Below are 18,749 nucleotides of genomic sequence, written 5' to 3'. Positions count from 1 at the left end.
CAGCCAGACCAGCTATGCAAACATGGTAAAGATATCTTTACTTCACAAGACTTAGAAAAGGATGGCTAAAAGATTAGTGACTTGAAAACATCAGGGAACAGACATAGAATTTAAAGCTTAGGGCCAACATATTTATAGGAGTTGATTCTTGTGTCTGTAAAGGAATTCTTCCTGAGGCTATGACTAAGGGAAAACAATGATTTGAAACCTGATACTCAATGCTTTGTACAGCCCTGCACTATACAGCCCCTGCAAAAATGGGTTCCTTGATGGGTATGGAAAAATACCTATCAAGAGAGAAAATAATAATGAACTAATAAAACCAGAATAAGAACAAAAGTGTTGGAAGTCAGTGTCTGGTTTTCTGTGAATTTTTATTTTTTATTTTAAAAAGGGAAAGCACACTCACCTAATTCTATCTCTCTCGGAGGCAGATAAAAGTGAAAGGACTTGCTCTCTGCCAAAGCCTTTTCCTTCTTTATTAAACAAATTTATCTAGCTTCCCAACACACAGAGTCTCTGGACAGCAAAGGTTTTGTTGGGTCAGCCACCTGCTGCAGTAGTCTGGGGGTCTTTCCTGGCCACCGTTTTACAGAAGTGTTCATGTGGCAACTCCCTATGTCCTTTTTCATTTTTGGCCATCAAATTTGCCTTCTGGCCAAGTGTAGGATCTTTAGAAACCTGAAGTGGCCGGCTTACTTGGCATCATGACTTCGCTGCAAGATTTGTGCTCACAGGCTGTCAGGAACATACAATTTGCCTCCTTTCCAGGCCAGTTCCCCTCTCATTGTCATCTCTCCCTGATGGGTTTCAAACAATGTGTCTTTTTACAATGCCTCTTTCAACTGTTGCTCTAGGGCAGGGGTGTCAAACTCAAGGTCCGGGGGCCAGATCCGGCCCGCAAGGTGATTAGATCTGGCCCGCAGGGCCACCCTGGAAACAGCAAAAGACCGGCCTGCGGTGCCTCTGCCAGCAAAAACAGAACTCAGGTGGGCTGCACACAGCCCTCTTGAGCTCTGTTTTCATTGGCAGAGGGTTACTTACAGGAGGCCGTTGCAGCTGAAAACAGAGCTCAGGAGCCTGTTTTCTCTGGCAGAGGGCTTGGGCCACCACAGGCACCCCTGACATGAGTCATGTCGAGCTGACCACACCCACTCTGGCCCTCTGAGGTAAAATACAATCCTGATGCGGCCTTCAATGAAATTGAATTTGACACCCCTGCTCTAGGGTGTTCCCAGGCTTCAGTAGGGTCCCTCGAATCTGTTGTCTTGTAGAGACTTTGTTTGCTAATTACTTGGAGGGTATGATAGAATTAACTATCTCTGCCTGGGTGCTCTTGTATTGCGGCATCCAGGAGAGTGCATCCGCAAATCTTTCCTCCTGGAATGTACTTCAGTGTGAAGTCAAATTGGTTGAAGTATTGGGCCAATCACACTTGCTTCGGGAAGAGTTTATAGTGGGTCTTCAGATACTCCAGGTTTTTGTGATCTATCCACACTTCAAAAGGGATCTTGCTGCCTTCTAGGAACAGGTTAACAAGGCCCAATGAACCGCAAAAGTCTCTTTCTCCCACACTCCCAGTGTCTTTCAGCTTCTTTTAATTTGCAAGACATATAGGCACAGGGTTGCAACTTTCCTCCTGTGTTCTTGTGGACCAAGATTGTCTCCACTGCCATATCGCTGGTGTCCACCTGTATTATGATGGTTAATCTGGGTTTGGGTGTTTGAGGATTGGCTCAGCCACAAAAAGTTGTTTGAGTTTCTTGAGTGCCATCTGGCAGTCCATAGTCCAGTTTAGTGGCTGGCTGGGCTTAGGCTTCACTCTGTCACCTACCACCCCACATCTTGAGCAACTCTGTGATTGGCAAGGCAATCTGAGTAAATGAGGGAATAAACTGTCTGTAAAAGTTGGCAAAACCTAAGAAACTCTAATGTTGCTTTTGGGTTTGGGGGGCTTTCACCTTCCCTGGGTCCATCTCTATTCCCTCACATGACACCAGGTACCTTAACTAGTACAAACTGATTTATGAAACTCTCATTTTAACAGTTTGGCACACATCATAGCATCCAGGAGTTTTAAAAGTGCCTAGTGCACCAGTTTCACATGCTCCTCCATTGTCTCAGATGTCACCAGGTACATAAGGACCCTCTTGTACAAATGCTCATGCAACACTTCATTTATCAGTTGCATGAACACAGCTGGTGCTCCCGCAGCCCAAAAGGATCTCCACCCGAGCAGAAAAAGGGGCAACAGTTCCACTTACCTTTGGGTTGTCCTCCCCTTCGCTGTCACTTTTGTACAGGGTCAGTCTGGTCTTGGCGGCAGTCAGAGTTTCCCCCCCTCACTGATTGGGGGAGAGACCTCTACAATTTGGTGTGCCACCTGCATCTTTTCCCTTGCCCTTTTGGCATCTTTTTGGTCTTGGGGCCTTTGAGGCTTAGGGTTTTGGGGGCTGTCATGGGCTTAAATGCCAGACAGGTTGCAGCCCTATGGCCCTCCTTTCCACATCTGAAACACAGCCCGGGTTGACATCTCAGGGCCTCGCTCAGGGAGGATGATCCTGAGGCTGGGGTCCTCGGATGCAGTGAGAACCTTTCTTGGTTTCTTATTGGTTGCCTCTCCATGTCTCTTGTACTCTATCAGACCCAATTCCATATTCAGCGCTGCCTGGTACATGTGTGGGTATTATCTGGGAGGCCATGGGACATGCAGCCATGGTACACCTCTCAATTCAGGCCATCACAAAAGTAGTACACCAGCAACTCAGCTTCCTGGCTAGGTTCCAAAATTCGTGAATGTACTCAGTCACTGGCCTGCTCCCCTGTCTGATGGCTTGGATCTTGGACTCCACTCTTTTAAAAATATATATATATATATATTCAAAGTTTCAAAAGATTTAAAAAAGAGAAACAAGTTCTCACATTTTACAGCGATATCATAGCAGTGTACATATCCTTTAGTAACAATTAAGTTCGTTTACCATAAGCTAATTTACTAATTCCTTACTTGTTATACTACTATTAAAGTGCAATACTTATCTATCTATATTACTTTACATATATACACACATATGTCATATATCACATTCTTCTTTGCGATTTCATTGGTCATTTTTTACAAACATTTTTACTCCACTTTTTTTTTAACCAGTTATACCATATATTCCATATTATAAAATATTCTTCTTCTTCCCTGTTTTTTAATAACATATTAGTCTAATCATTTCTGTGCATTGATGTATCTTGTTAATCACTGCTAGATCTGTGGGTGTCTTGTGTTAAGTTCAGAAGGTCGGGCTCATAAAGACGAGAGACTCTGGTTCAGTAACAACAGCTCTTTATTTATCAGCTAGAACAAGCTTAAAAGAATAGCAGCCGTGGTGGCTCTTTTATAGAGCTCGCCAGGGCTTGGCAGCCAATGACATTGCTTTAAGTCTCCCGCACTTGGTTTCGACCAATCGTGGCAGATTCTTAGCGAGCCAATCATAACCGCCCTGGTTGTCCAATCAGGTAGCAGTTGAAACGGACCAATGGGAATGCAGGGTTTCAAGTCTGCTAATATGGAACACCCCTCCCCTCTTGGTATCGTCCAAGGGGCGGAGTGATGTAGTCGCGCAGGTAGGCGGGTCTCCACACCTGCCTACTTGACTTGCGTGCTTCATTGGTCTTTGGTCGTTGGACGGTTCAGACGGGCTCCGCGTTGCTCTCAAACCTCCCAATGGAACCGCCTGGAAGGGTGAGCCGGGCCTATAGCTGCGACTCCCGCCTGGTTCACCCAGATTGGTTGAGTCGTTCGCTCCGCTGCTCCTGCCTGGATTTTCTGGGGTGGTCGAGCTTGTCCGGCTACTCCTTTCAGGTGAAGCACCCGTCTGCAACGGCTCTGTGTATTCAGGTGAGTATGGTTGGTTTATTGTTTGGCTTCTGCCTGGGGGGTGTTCTGCTTGTGTTGCGTTTTTTTCTTTTTCCTTGTTTGAGGTTCCCCCCCACTCTAATTTCTTTGTTAAAGTCTGTGCTGGCTAGCCTTGACCGTAGCTGGTCGATGTGGCACTTCCAGCTTCACCCATCAGTTGTTTCTAGGCGGTATGGCCGGGGGACGGTTATTTGGGTGATTCGTGTGGGTACCCAGAGAGGGTCCCCAGTGAAACTTTTCGCGAAGATGGTGTCGCCGATGTTGAATGCGCGATGTCGGCTAGTGGAGCCTGGGGGGGTTCTCCAGATTATAAGTGGGGTGCAATCGGTCTAGTGGTGAGCGGAGTCTTCTGCCCATAAGTAGTTCTGCTGGGTATTTGTTAGTGGTTGTGTTAGGCGTGATATGTTGTATCAGCAGCATTTTATTGATTTTTTCCTGGATATTGCCGTCTTCAATTTTTTGTATGGTTTTTTTTGTAAACTGAACCATTCGTTCTGCCCGCCCATTCGCCGCCAGGTGAGCGGGCGACGTTAACGCATGTCTGATGCCTCGGGCTGCCAGGTATTGTTCGAATGCCAGTGCTGTGAACTGTGGCCCATTGTCGGACACTATCACAACTGGCAAACCGTGTGTGGCAAAAAGTTTGTTAAATTTAGCTATGACAGCCTCTGTGATTGTTTTTTTCATAGTGCAAACTTCCAGCCAGTTTGAATAGGCATCTACGGTTATCAGAAATGTGTGCCCATGAGTGGGGCCAGCAAAATCAAGGTGGATTCACAACCAGGGACCTCTGGATGTTTCCCATTCCAGGGGTGGTGCTGTGGGGGTGTGTGGATTACCTTTGTTGGCAATTGTTGCATGCGGCTACCCATGTTTCGATCTGCCTGTCTATCCCTGGCCACCAAGCATAACTTCTTGCCAGGGCTTTCATCCGGACGATGCCTGGGTGCCCTTCATGCAGCATGTCCAGTACTGTGGTTTGTAATTTTTCTGGTATCACCACCCGATCTCCCCAAAGTATGCACCCTTTTTGAGCAAAGAGTTCAGTTTGCCGGTTCTCGAAGGCTTTAAAACGTTCATCTTTGTCATTTTCCGGCCAACCCCATTCTACCCAGCTCAAGACTCGCGCCAGCTGTCTGTCTTTTTTTGTTTCGCGGGCAATGTCTGGCGCGGTGAGGAGTGGGCTGGGTAGGGTTTCTACTTGGAGGACTTGTGTGGTGGGTGCTGGGTCATCTTGCACGTCCAGAAGGGGTGAGCGGCTTAAGGCATCAGCGTGCAAAATGTCCTTGCCGGGGCAGTGTGTGAGCTGGTAATTATAGGTGGCCAAGAACTCAGACCACCTCGTCATGTGAGGTGACAGGATGTTTGGGGTGGCCTTGTTGCCCACCAATATGCCTAGCAGAGGTTTATGATCAGTAATGATTGAAAAGGTCCTACTGTAGACGTATTCGTGGAACCTTTTCACTCTGGAGATGATCGCTAAGGCTTCCTTGTCCAGCTGGCTGTAGTTTCTTTCCAGCTTGGACAGGGTTCTTGAAAAGAAGGCAATGGGTGCCTCTTTTCCATCTGGTAAGGTATGACTGAGGATTGCCCTCACTCCAAAAGGTGATGCATCTCATGTAATTGTTAGTGGTAGAATTTCACTATAGTGGATGAGGACTGCATCGGAAGTTAAGAGATTTTTTATCTGTTGAAAGGCGTTTTCCTCCCGTTTTCCCCAAGTCCAGGAGGTGGTTTTGTCCAACAGTCTATGCAAAGGTTCCACCACGGTCACCTTTTGGGGTAGGAAAACATTATAAAAGTTAATGAGTCCTAAAAACGCCTGAAGCTCTGCTTTGTTTTTCGGTCTGGGGGCTTCCTTGATGGCTTTGAGTTTTTTCTCAGTGGGGTGAATTCTGTGTTTGTCTAGGAGGTACCCCCAAAACTCGACCCTCTCGGTGCATAGTTGGCATTTCTCTTTTTTAACTTTCAGGCCAGAGTCTTTAAAATTTTGGACTACTGCCCTTAGGTGTTTTTCTAGTTGTTTTTTATTAGCCGCTGCCACTAATACATCATCAAAGTACGGCACTACTCCCTTTATGCCTTGCAGCATCCTTTCCATGAGGCTTTGGAAAACTCCAGGCGCTATGCTGATGCCGAATTGGAGGCGATTGCATTTAAATGCCCCCCGGTGTGTAACAATCGTCTGTGCCTCGACGGTTTCTGCATCGACCGGCAGCTGCTGATAGGCTTGTGCCAGGTTGAGCTTTGCAAAGACCCGGCCTCCCCCCAGTGGGTGCAGGAGGTGCTGGACTACTGGCACGGGGTAGGCACTTTTCTGCAAGGCATGGTTGAGGGTGGCCTTATAGTCCCCACAGATTCTTATGGAACCATCTGGATTGATTGGGGTGACTATAGGCGTTTCCCAACGGGCATGGTCAATAGGCTCCAATACCCCTTGGGCAATGAGCTTATTTAGTTGCTCGTCTATTTTAGGCTTGAGTGCAAATGGCACTCGCCGCGGTTTGAGGCAGATAGGGGAGACATCTGGGTTAAGATTGAAGGAGATTGGGGACCCCCTGTACTTGCCTAAGGTGTTGTCGAAGACCTCTTGAAAGTCCCGTGCAAGTGCTGCTTCCCAATCTTCTTCGTTTGTGTGGTGGATACCAGCCATTTCTATCCCTAGCAGCTTGAACCATTGTAGCCCGAGTAAGCTGGGGCGGTCTTTGTCCATGATGGTGAGTGGCAGTATGTTGGTGCAGCCTTTGAATGTGATTTTGAAGTGCCCGATGCCGGTTACAGGGATGCGGTTTCCCTGGTAGTCTCTGAGAATCAGTTTTTAGTCGCTTAGTTCATGTCAGCATATGCTGGGTATTAGGCGCTTGATGGTGTGCCAGGAGACCATGGAGAGGTAGGATCCAGAATCCACCTCCATGGAGCACGGTTGGTTTTCGATGTTTACTGCTACGCGTACTTTTTGGGCGTCTATGGTTGAAGAGTGGCCAATGACAACCGTTTGATGGATCTCTTCTTTTCGCGGCACCTCGTTGAATCATTTGGTCCGGCCACCTCGGCTCCATCGACTGTCAGTCTGGTGATCCCAATGCTTTGGGGGGTGCCATCTCATCGTCTAGGGCTGTCACCTTGGTGCCGGGGGCTGTGGTTGTGTTTATTTCGGCATACTTTTGCGATGTGCCTCCGTTTCTCGCAATGCCCACAAATGGCGTCAAGAAAACAGCATTCAGAGCGGGGGTGATTGCCTCCGCATCCAGCACATTGGAATCCTGACATACGACCCTGCCAGTCTCGTCGATAGCGTTCCGACTGAAGCTGGTGGATCTCTTCCTCCTCGTCGTCGCTGTCAGAGGGGGATTCGAAGTTGCCGTGGTGGGTGGAGGTGGTGTGTTTCTCCAGTGTTGAAGCCGTCTCGCTGACAGGATGGCGGTTGGTTCCATTTGATCGCCGCATTCGAGCCGCTGATTTCCGGGTGGCTTCTGCTGCCGTTGTTTCAGCTATGGTGTCGGCGAGGGAGATACTGCCCTTTGCCATCAACTTGCTTTGTAGTGTGGGGTCTTTTAGGTCGAGGACGACCTGGTCTCGCATGGCCTCTTCTAGGTCAGTGAATCCGCACAACCCTCCAAGGTCCCTTAGATCGGCCATAAATTCACTGATGCTCTCACCCTCACACTGGTCTCTTTGGTAAAAGTCATACCGGCGAATGAGGGTGGGCACAGCCGGAGCGTAGTGGTTTCGGAGGATGGGTGTGAGGTCATCCCAATCCATCGTCTTGATGTCTGCGGGTTTCACCAAAGCCTTGGCCATTTTAAACATGGCGGGCCCGCAGTGTGATAGGAATACAGCCCGTTTCCGGTTGCCGTTGGCGTCTTTCAGGTTGCTGCATTCCAAAAACATCTGAAACCGCTCGATGTAGGACTCCCAGTCCTCAGTCGCCAGATTAAGGATGCGGGTGGTGTGGCATTGCTGGCCATCTTGATGGTTGTTTCATGCCATTTGCCACGTGCTGGATTGTCTCGTTGTCTTCTCTATCCCACCCTTGTCGCCAGTGTTAAGTTTGGAAGGTCGGGCTCATAAAGACGAGAGACTCCGGTTCAGTAACAACAGCTCTTTATTTATTGGCTAGAACAAGCTTAAAAGAATAGCAGCCGCGGCAGCTCTTTTATAGGGCTCGCCAGGGCTTGGCGGCCAATGACATTGCTTTAAGTCTCCCACGCTTGGTTTCAACCAATCGTGGCAGACTCTTAGCGAGCCAATAATAACCGCCCTGGTTGTCCAATCAGGTAGCGGTTGAAACAGACCAATGGGAATGCAGGGTTTCAAGTCTGCTAATATGGAACATCATGGTCAGTTTCCAGTTTTGAGCTGGAGAGATTCTTGCAGCAGTTATAATGTAAAGTATTAGGTGTTGGTGTTTCATATCCCATATCAGTTCTAACAGAAAGATTTCTGGTTTAAATTTTATCTTTTGTTTTGTTAACTCCTCTAGCTATGCTCAAATTTTGAGCCAATACTTTGTACTTGGGGACATGTCCACCACATGTGAAAATACATTCCCTGGCTGTGTTTGCACTTTCAACATTTGGCTGACAGGTTGGGGAATATTCTGGCCAGTTTTGCTGGTGGAAGGCGCCACCAATAAAACATTTTATAAATGTTCTCCTTATAAGAGACTGATAGCATTTGTTTGCCATAATCATTCCCATTGATCCAAATCAATGGTATGACCGAAATTTTTGGCCCATGTTATCATGTTTTCTTTAACCATCTCCTCCTCCATTTTGAATTCCAATAGGTAGTTATATACTTTAGTAATCATCTTTTTTTCACCTCCCTGTAGTATTTTATCTAATTTCTGAAGGGTGATATAAAATCCGAATTGTTCCTTATCTTTTTTGTGTCTTGTTTGAATTTGAATGTAAGGCCACCAACCTATCTCAATTCCTTGTAGTTTTAATTGGCTCTGTGTTTTTAATTCTCCTTCATCCATTATAAGTTCTTTATATTTTATTTTTTTGTTCAAATCCATGACATTAGGGTATATTAGTGCCTCCATTGGTGATAGCCAGAGAGGTATTTTCACACAGTGATTCCTTTTGATTTTTCCCCATACGTATAACAAAGCGTTTCTTACCCAGTGTCTTTGGAAATAATTATGGCATCTGTTTATCCCGTCCCAGAGGAACGCGTGCCAGCCAAGCTGTAGATCGAAGCCTTCTATTGTCGGTATTTTTTTGTCTGCCAGATTGACCCAATCCTTAATCCAAGTACTAACCGCAGCCTGGTAATATAACTCAAGTTATATAACTTGGTCTCCCCAAGATGACGACCAAGGCAGATGCATAGTCACGCCACTGGGAGCCTGAAGGAGAGAAAAGTACCAGTAACTAAATTCAGAGACAGGAGTAGAAGTAACAAAAATAACAAAAGCTGCCTAGTGAAAAGAAGCTACCTGGTCTAAAGAAGCTGCCTGGTCTTGGGAGAGGGAAGCCGACGCGGGGAACGAATGAGCTGTGGGTTTGCGGCAACTGCTGGCAAGGACTGCAAACTTAGAAGCAACCCATCTGCGGATGAGTGTCTCCCCTGGCTCCTTATAGATCGGCAGTGCATTTTTTGGTGGGAGGAAGGAGCGGGTGAATGGCTCAAAGATTTACTGTGGACCCAAGCTGGAAACAACTTAAAAAGCAAAGACTCCAGAGCAGAAGCGGTGAGTGTGGAGATTAAGCAGCAGCGGATTGATTTATGTTTTTACCCTCTAACTGTGGAAGTTAAACGGCAGCTTGAGAAAAGAGTGATTAAAGGAGGAAAAAAAGGGGACTAGATGAGAAGAAGAGGTGTGAAGAAGGTTTTTATTCAGGAAAACTGCCTTTTGAAACTGAGATTGATTGTGAATTCCAATGATGGAAGAACTGGAATGATGTCTACAGTCTCCATTTAAATCAAATCACCAAAAATCAATCACTTGAAGCCATTTCAAACAAAAGAAACCAGGTGCCTTCCAACTCCACCTCACCAAGATTCCCTGGGTAAAGACTCCCCGAGCAAAGATTTCCTCTCAGCTGAAACTCCTGTCAGAGTCCTTCCCACTTTGTGGATCACATATCAGCAACAATTAACCCTTTACTTGCTGACTCTCATTACCTCAAAACTTATAACTTTTCTACCTCATTACCAATCAATGATTAGATAATCAATTTCTATAAAATAATTAATTTATAATTGGTTTAATTGATTTATTGCTTTAATTGATTAGTGTAATTAGTGTTTAGTGCAAATAGTGTGATTACTATTTAGTATAAAAAAATCAGGATTCATGTAATTTAATTAATTAGTAAAATTAGTGATTTAGAGCAGGGGTCGCCAACTTTTTGGACCTCAGGGACCACCAAACTCATAATTTTGGATCCTAGGGACCACTAACTGGTTCTGTGGGTGTGGTCTAATTTGTGGGTGTGGGGTGGTGGTCATGTGACTGGCTGGGCAAGGCTTGCATGTAAATATTATAAATATTTATATAAATATTGATTTTTTTTATAAAAAAGAGCAACTTTTACCCAAAATCAGGCAAAGCAGGCAGGCAGATTGAGTTGCTCACAGAATCACAGATTCATTCAGAAATCTATCTATCTGCCATTGGCTAGTCAGTCTGTCACATAAAATTTGCTTGCAAGCAAACTCACAAAATTAACTCACAACACACCATGTATGTAAATATTGATTATTTTATATATAAAAAAGCAACTTTTACCCAAAATCAGGCAAAGCAGGAAGACTGAGTTGCTCACAGAATCATTCAGTGATCTATTTATCTGCTATCGGCTAGCTCAGTCTCTCAAATTTGCTTGCCGTGGGTCTGCACTGAATTTGCTTGCAAGTAAACCTTCAGTCCTAAGGGAGGTTCGGCTGTACTTAAAAGCAGAGCCGAAGATCTAAAGACTAGCTAGAAAGCAAGAAATCCAACCATTTCCTCCTTCCTAGCTAATCTAAATCTCTTGGCACAGCAGAACAGATGATGGTTGGAAAAAGGAAAAATAGAAATTTAGCAGGCAAATTTACCGGGTAAGGAGTGAGTGGGCGGGGAGGGTTCCTGGGGTCATGTGGGCGGTGCAGCCTTGTGTTTCTGCGCAGCCTGGATTAATTGCTTTGGGGGGGGGGTGCTCTGAGGTGAGATTTCTCTGTGGCTCACCACAGTGGTTGGCAATCGCTGGACTAGAGAGATTATTGTAAATGATTAACTGGTGTGATCTTGGCTATAATGATTATCCAAAATTGTTCATTAAGCAATTTAATCAATGTACTATCTCAACTAACCCACCATGCCAGTAAAAAAAATCCAATGCCAAACCACAACCTAAAGAGAAAGAAATCCACACCAATGAACCACAAGACTCCTGCACATGCTTTATGTGCTATGAAACTCTAAATGTTAATGAAAATTCCATCAAATGTTCTCTATGTGGCAACTATTGTCATCATGGCTGCCTGGAATTGACCAAGCAAGTGATTCAATACCTAGAATCATCCAAACATGCATTTCAATATTTCTGCCCATTATGCAAACCCAAACTGGACAAACATTTAGCTGTTTGAAAGAGTTGATATCATAGAAACATGAATGACATCCCTTGACACCATAGTAGCATCCCTGGACACTTTAAAAGAAAAATTAAATAACCTTGAAAAAAAAGACACAACACAAAAACCCGAACATCCAATAGCTACAAACCATACCACAACTCAACAACCACAATTCAATCCACAAAAAAACATAAATCCAAAAAATAATGATATCCCAACCCTTGTCAGAGAAGCTGTTGAGTGCGAACGGAAGCATCCAAATGCCATCTTATTCGGTCTAGAGAACTTCAATAACAATGATGACATGACAATTGTTCCCAACATCATCAGTGACTACCAAGCATCAACCATCTCCCCTGATGAAATACTTGACATTTCCCGCATCAGCCCAGAGTTCAAAAACAGAGATGGCTCTGTGGCCCCACGCTTCTGCAGGGTCATTTGCAAAAATGAATCAAGCAAACGTAAATCCATTTATACGATTAATTCACTTGCCAAAAGCAACACCAACCATAACATTACGTATCTGATATTAACACAGTTGAGAAAGTCCAGAAATATTTCACAAGAAGAGTTCTCCACTCTTCTATTCATTGCAGAATACCTTATACCACCAGACTTGAAATTCTAGACCTAGAAAACCTAGAACTATGCCGCCTTCGGTCCAATCTAAGTATAGTATATAAAACCATACATTGCAATGTCCTACCTGTCAATGAATACTTCAGCTTCAACCATAACAATACAAGAGCAAACAATAGATACAAACTCAAAGTTAATCACACCAAACTTGATTGCAGGAAATACGACTTCAGCAACAGAGTGGTCAATGTCTGGAATACTCTACCTGACTCTGTGGTTTCTTCCCCAAACCCCAAAAACTTTAACCTTAGCCTGTCTACTATTGACCTCACCTTTTTCCTAAGAGGTCTGTAGGGGGCGTGCATAAGCACACCAATGTGCCTACTGTCCCTGTCCTATTGTTTCTTTTTAATTTTTTTAATTTTTTTATTTTTCTTATATGTATCCATGCATTCATAACTATGTTTTTAATTATACCTATTATCTTGTAAGCAATTGACAAACTAACTAACTAAATAAATAAATAAGAACCTTCGTTCTTGCCCTGACCTAACCATACAGCAACATGCCTGCTCCTACAAACTCTGCACAGAACTAAAAAAACGTCTAGACAATGGAGAGAAGGACCTGTACATTGATTACCATGCTGACTGTATCAAAAGTAAGTCACACAGCCCACAACCCAGCGTCCAACCCTACATCAATCAATCCACCATCACCCAAGACTAGGCACGCACATCCCTAACTACCTCAATTCAAACTACAAATGGCCTTAAATGCAAGCTTCTCAATGCAAGAAGCCTTGTGAATAAAATTCCTGAATTTCTCCTCTTACTAAATACAGCAAAATTCAACATCATATTTGTCTGTGAACATGGCGCAACACATCTCTCCCTGACTCCATTACCTCAGTAAGAGACTATCATGTTTACTGATCAGATCATGAAATCCATGGAGGAGGTGGTGTTGCTATCTTCTATAAAAAGTCTTTACATATAAAAAACATCCAAGTTACCCAGGAGCTTGCTTTTCCTGTGACCATTATCTGTGAACTGTCCTTAAATATCATATTTCGATTCTTACTATGTTACAGAGTCCCTGATTATGACATTGAACATGTAAACAAGCTAAATACACTACTAACATAGGCAACATTCTGCCCACATACTTTTATCTTTCTTGGTGACTTCAATCTACCTCATATTAACTGGACCCTAAACGAATGTAACACTGAACCCATACATGCAACCTTCTACAATGCGGTAACAAAATCTGGGACTGCAACAACTAGTAGCCAACAATATTAGACTTAACAACTGCCTCGATCTCATCTTCTGCAATAGTTTGAATTCAATTTACAGAATACAAATTATAGAATCCATTTCCAACACTGATCACAACATGATTGACTTTTGTCTCAACATGTCTACACAAAAATCACTACAACGACATAATCCCCAATTATAACTTCAAAAAAGGCAACTATGACCTTATAAACAACAATTTCTCATCCCTTAATTGGCAATTTCTATTCACTGGATGTAATACTGTTGAAGACTATTACAACATATTTTTACTTGAAGTCAAACTATATGTACCGATAATAACTCCAAAAACCAGAAAAAACATATTACCCATAACAATAAGGAAGCTTCAATCCAAAAAGAGATCACTTTGGCGGAAAAACAAATCTGATCATGTTGCCAACTTCAAAAGCCGATACAAAAATTTATGCTACCAGATAAAGACTGAATGCACCAATTATCACATTAAACAAGAGGAAAACCTACTCACCAATTCCACCCACGCTTTCTACAATTTTGTAAACAACAAACTAAAAGACTCAAGGTCCATCCCACCCCTGAAAAGACCTAATGGTAAAGACTGTAATGATAACACCATTAAAGCGAACCTCTTTAACACATTCTTTGGCTCAGTATTTGTAAACAGCAATGGATCATGCCCAGTATTTCCTAGTTGAACCACAGAAAACTACAATGATCTAATAAATATTGATTTTACAGAAGACAATGTTGAAAAAGCACCACGCAATCTAAAACCATCTCTATCTATTGGACCGGACGGAATATGTGCCTACTTCTTAAAAAAGCTATCCACTGCCATAGCCGAACTTCTAAGCATAATCTTTGAAAAATCTTTCAGGACCAGCTCCTTGCCTATCCTATGGTCACTAGCCATGGTCATCCCCATTTTCAAAAATGGAGACCCCTACCTAGTTGAAAATTACAGACCAATCTCCTTATGCTGCATCATCTGTAGAGTCATGGAATCAATTATTAACCAATCCATCAACCTCCACTTAGAAACAAACAACCTACTCTCTAATAAACAATTTGGTTTCAGAAAAAAACTATCCTGTAATCTGCAACTCTTACACTGCAAAAACATATGGACTAAACAACTCGATCACAGCAAAACAATAGACGCAATCTACATAGACTTCTGTAAAGCCTTTGATTCAGTAGCACATGACAAACTACTATTAAAACTAAAATCTTATGGTATCTCTGCATAACTGGATAGAAGCATTCCTGTCAAACAGACAACAAATGGTCAAAATTGGAAACGTCCTATCAAATTCTGTGCCTGTCAATAGTGGTGTCCCTCAAGGCAGTGTTCTAGGACCAACTCTCTTCATACTCTACATAAATGACCTCTGTGATCATGATGATGTAAAGCTATTCAACACCACAGATAATCCTGCTACCCTTCAAAAAGATCTCGACTATGTATCAGAATGGTCAAACAAATGGCAATTTCAAATCTCAACAAATAAATGCTCTGTCTTACATATTGGCAAAAAAATCAGAAAATAAAATACAAGCTGAATAGTCAAGACCTTGTTGATGATCCAAACTCTGTCAAGGACAGTACTCATCTTAAATGATCTAAGTGCTAGAGCCCACTGTAACTACATAGCAAAAAGGCATTAAGAGTTGTTAACCTTATCCTACATAGCTTTTTCACTGGTAATATCACACTACTAACTAGAGCATACAAAACATTTGCTAGAGCAATACTTGAATACAGCTCATCAGTCTGGAACCCACGTTACGTATCTGATATTAACACAGTAGAGAAAGTCCAGAAATATTTCACAAGAAGAGTTCTCCACTCTACTCATTGCAGAATACCTTATGCCACCAGACTTGAAATGCTAGACCTAGAAAACCTAGAACTACGCGGCCTTCGGTCCGATCTAAGTATAGTATATAAAATCATACATTGCAATGTCCTACCTGTTAATGAATACTTCAGCTTCAACCATAACAATACAAGAGCACACAATAGATACAAACTCAAGGTTAACCACACCAAACTTGATTGCAGGAAATATGACTTCAGCAACAGAGTGGTCAATGTCTGGAATACTCTACCTGACTCTGTGTTTTCTTCCCCAAACCCCAAAAACTTTAACCTTAGATTGTCTACTGTTGACCTCACCTCTTTCCTAAGAGGGTGTGCATAAGCGCACAAACGTGCCTATTGTCCCTGTCCTATTGTTTCTTTCTTTCTTTTTTCTTATATGTATCCATGTATTCATAACTATGTTTATACCTATACCTATTATCTTGTAAGCAATTGACAAATCAAATAAATAAATAAAATAAAATAAACTCAAATTCCAGGAGGGCAAAGCCTCCCTTACTTCTACTATCCTGCATTATTTTATTCTGCCTTTTTTCTTTTGCCAGATAAATTTGGCAATTCTTTTATTGAGGTCTTCAAAGAATTTCTTTCCCAGCTTGACTGGCATGGTTTGAAATAGGTACAATAGTTTGGGTAACATGTTAGTTTTAATGGACGCTATCCTTCCCATCAATGAAAGTTGTATATTTACCCATCTATCTAAATCTTTCTGTATCTGGGCCATCAATTTATCATAATTATCTGTCTTAATTGTGGAGCATTTTGCCATGAGCCATATCCCCAAATATTTTACTCTCTTTGTTATATGGATCCCTAATTTCTTCATCAATTCCTCATTTTGCCTTCTGGCACAATTTTTGGTTATTATTTTAGTCTTTTCTTTGTTGATTTTAAGCCCCGCCATCTTTCCAAATGACTCTATCTCTTGCATTAAGTTTTTACTTAAAACTCTTTTGGGACTTCCGTTATGAAGACCATATCATCAGCAAAGGCTTGTAACTTGTATGTTTCTTTTTTGATGGTCAGTCCTTGGATGCCTTGATTTTTCCTTATTTGAGTCAACAATACCTCTGCTGATAGTATATATAATAGTGAGGCAAGGGGACATCCTTGTCTCACTCCTTTGCTTATTTTTAAATTGTCTGTGGTTTCTCCATTAATCACTACTTTTGCACTTTGTGTCATATATATTGGTTTGATTAGTCCTATCAATTTTTTGCCAAATGTCATCTTGAATAGTTGTTCAATAAAAAATTGCCAATGTAAATTATTGAATGCCTTCTGGGCATCCAAAAACATTAATGCCATTGGTTTATTGGAATAGATCTCATAATACTCTAAGACGTCCAATATTATTCTTGTGGGGTTTTTTTCTGATCTGGGTGAATGATATCATTTAATATTTTTTTAATCTTTCAGACATTATTGCAGCTAACATTTTATAATCCACATTCAGGAGTGAGATAGGTCTGTAATTCTTAATTTGGTGCGGGTCAGTTTTTTCTTTGGGGATAAGGGTTATAAATGCTTCCGTCCATGTTTGGGGTATTTTTGCTTGTACTAGGGCTGCATTGTACAGCTCCACCAATAAGTCCCGTAGTAAATCTGGAAATTCCTTGTAGAATTCTGTAGGTATTCCACCTGGTCCTGGGGTTTTATTAGTTTTTTGTCTTTCAATTGCATCTTTTACTTCTTTTGCAGTTATTCTATCATTTAACATATCCTGATCAATTTTTGTTATAATGGGTAAGTCCTTACCCTCAAAGTATTGTGTAATATTCTCATCTGGGATTTCTTCTTTTTTGTATAAATTAGCAAAGAAATTTTGGGCTATTGTTGTTGTTGTTTTTTATCAATTTGTGAGAACAGTATTACGTTATCGTCCTGTAGGGATATTATATTTTTTTTCTCCTGTTCTTTCTTTAATTTATATGAAAGCCATCTCCCAGGCTTGTTCGCATTCTCAAAGTAATTTTGTTTTACTAATTTCAACTTCTTGGCCATTTCTTCTTGTAAATTTAAATTTATTTTGTGTTTCACCAAATTTAATTCTCTTTTGATTAATTCATTACTCGAGGTTTTTTTTTTGCAATTTGGCTTCCAGATTTTTCAATTTTTCCTGTCTTGTGATCTGTTGCTTCTTCCCGTCTTTATTTATTTTTTGCTGTATAAGCAATTGTCAGACCCCTCAGGTAGGCCTTTGTTATATCCCACAAATTTTGGAACGTTGTCTGTTCATTCATATTGATTTCCAGAAATAGCTCTAATTCCTTCTTTATCATTTGGGTATATTCTTTGTCCTTCAGTAAGGTCTTATTAAAAGTCAATCTAGTTATCATTTTCTTTCCTCTCCATTTGATTTTAATTGGATTATGATTGGCCCAGGTGTTTGGCAATATTTTCACCATTTCTACTTTTTCCAATAATTCTGGGTCTATCCAGATCATGTCAATCCTGGACCACGATTTGTGCGGCTTAGAAAAGGAGGTAAAAGAAGGTCTTTTAAATAAATTTAGTTCTCTCCAGGCATCTTTTAAATTTATTTATTTATTTATTTATTTAATTTGGTTTGTCAATTGCTTACAAGATAATCGGTATAAGTAAAAACATAGTTATGAATACATGGATACATATAAGAAAAATAAAAGAAACAATAGGACAGGGATGGTAGGCATGTTGGTGCACCTATGCATGCCCCCTACAGACCTCTTAGGAAAGGGGTGAGGTCAATAGTAGACAGTCTAAGGTTAACGTTTTTGGGGTTTGGGGAAGAAACCAGAGTCAGGTAGAGTATTCCAGACATTGACCACTCTGTTGCTGAAGTCTTATTTCCTGCAATCAAGTTTGGTGCGGTTTACCATGAGTTTGTATCTGTTGTTTGCTCTTGTATTGTTATGGTTGAAACTGAAGTATTCATTGACAGGTAAGTCATTGCAATGTATGATTTTATATACTATACTTAGATCGGACTGAAGGAGGCATAGTTCTAGGTTTTCTAGGTCTAGAATTTCAAGTCTGGTGGCATAAAGTATTCTGCAACGAGTAGAGGAGCGGAGAACTCTTCTTGTGAAATATTTCTGGACTTTCCCATCTGTGTTAATATAAGATATGAAATGTGGGTTCCAGACTCATGAGCTGTATTCGAGTATTGGTCTAGCAAATGTTTTGTATGCTCTAGTTAGTAGTGTAATATTACCAGAGAAAAAGCTACGTAAGATTAGGTTAACAACTCTTAATGCCTTTTTAGCTTTGTAGTTACAGTGGGCTCTAGTACTTCGATCATTAAAGATGAGTACTACAAGATCCTTGACAGAATTTGGATCATCAACAATAGTCATTGACTATTCAGCCTGCATTTTATTTTCTGGGTTTTTTTTTTGCCAATATGTAAAACCATTTATGTGTTGAGATTTGAAGTTGCCATTTGTTTGACCATTCTGATACATAGTTGAGGACTTTTTGAAGGGTAGCAGTATTGTCTGTGGTGTTGAATAGCTTTACATCGTCAGCGAAG

This window comes from Pseudonaja textilis, chromosome 9, assembly GCF_049901715.1.
Source record: "Pseudonaja textilis isolate UNSWEBS1 chromosome 9, rPseTex1.2, whole genome shotgun sequence".
NCBI classification, from domain to species: Eukaryota; Metazoa; Chordata; class Lepidosauria; order Squamata; family Elapidae; genus Pseudonaja; species Pseudonaja textilis.
Note: the sequence above shows the minus strand (reverse complement) of the source record.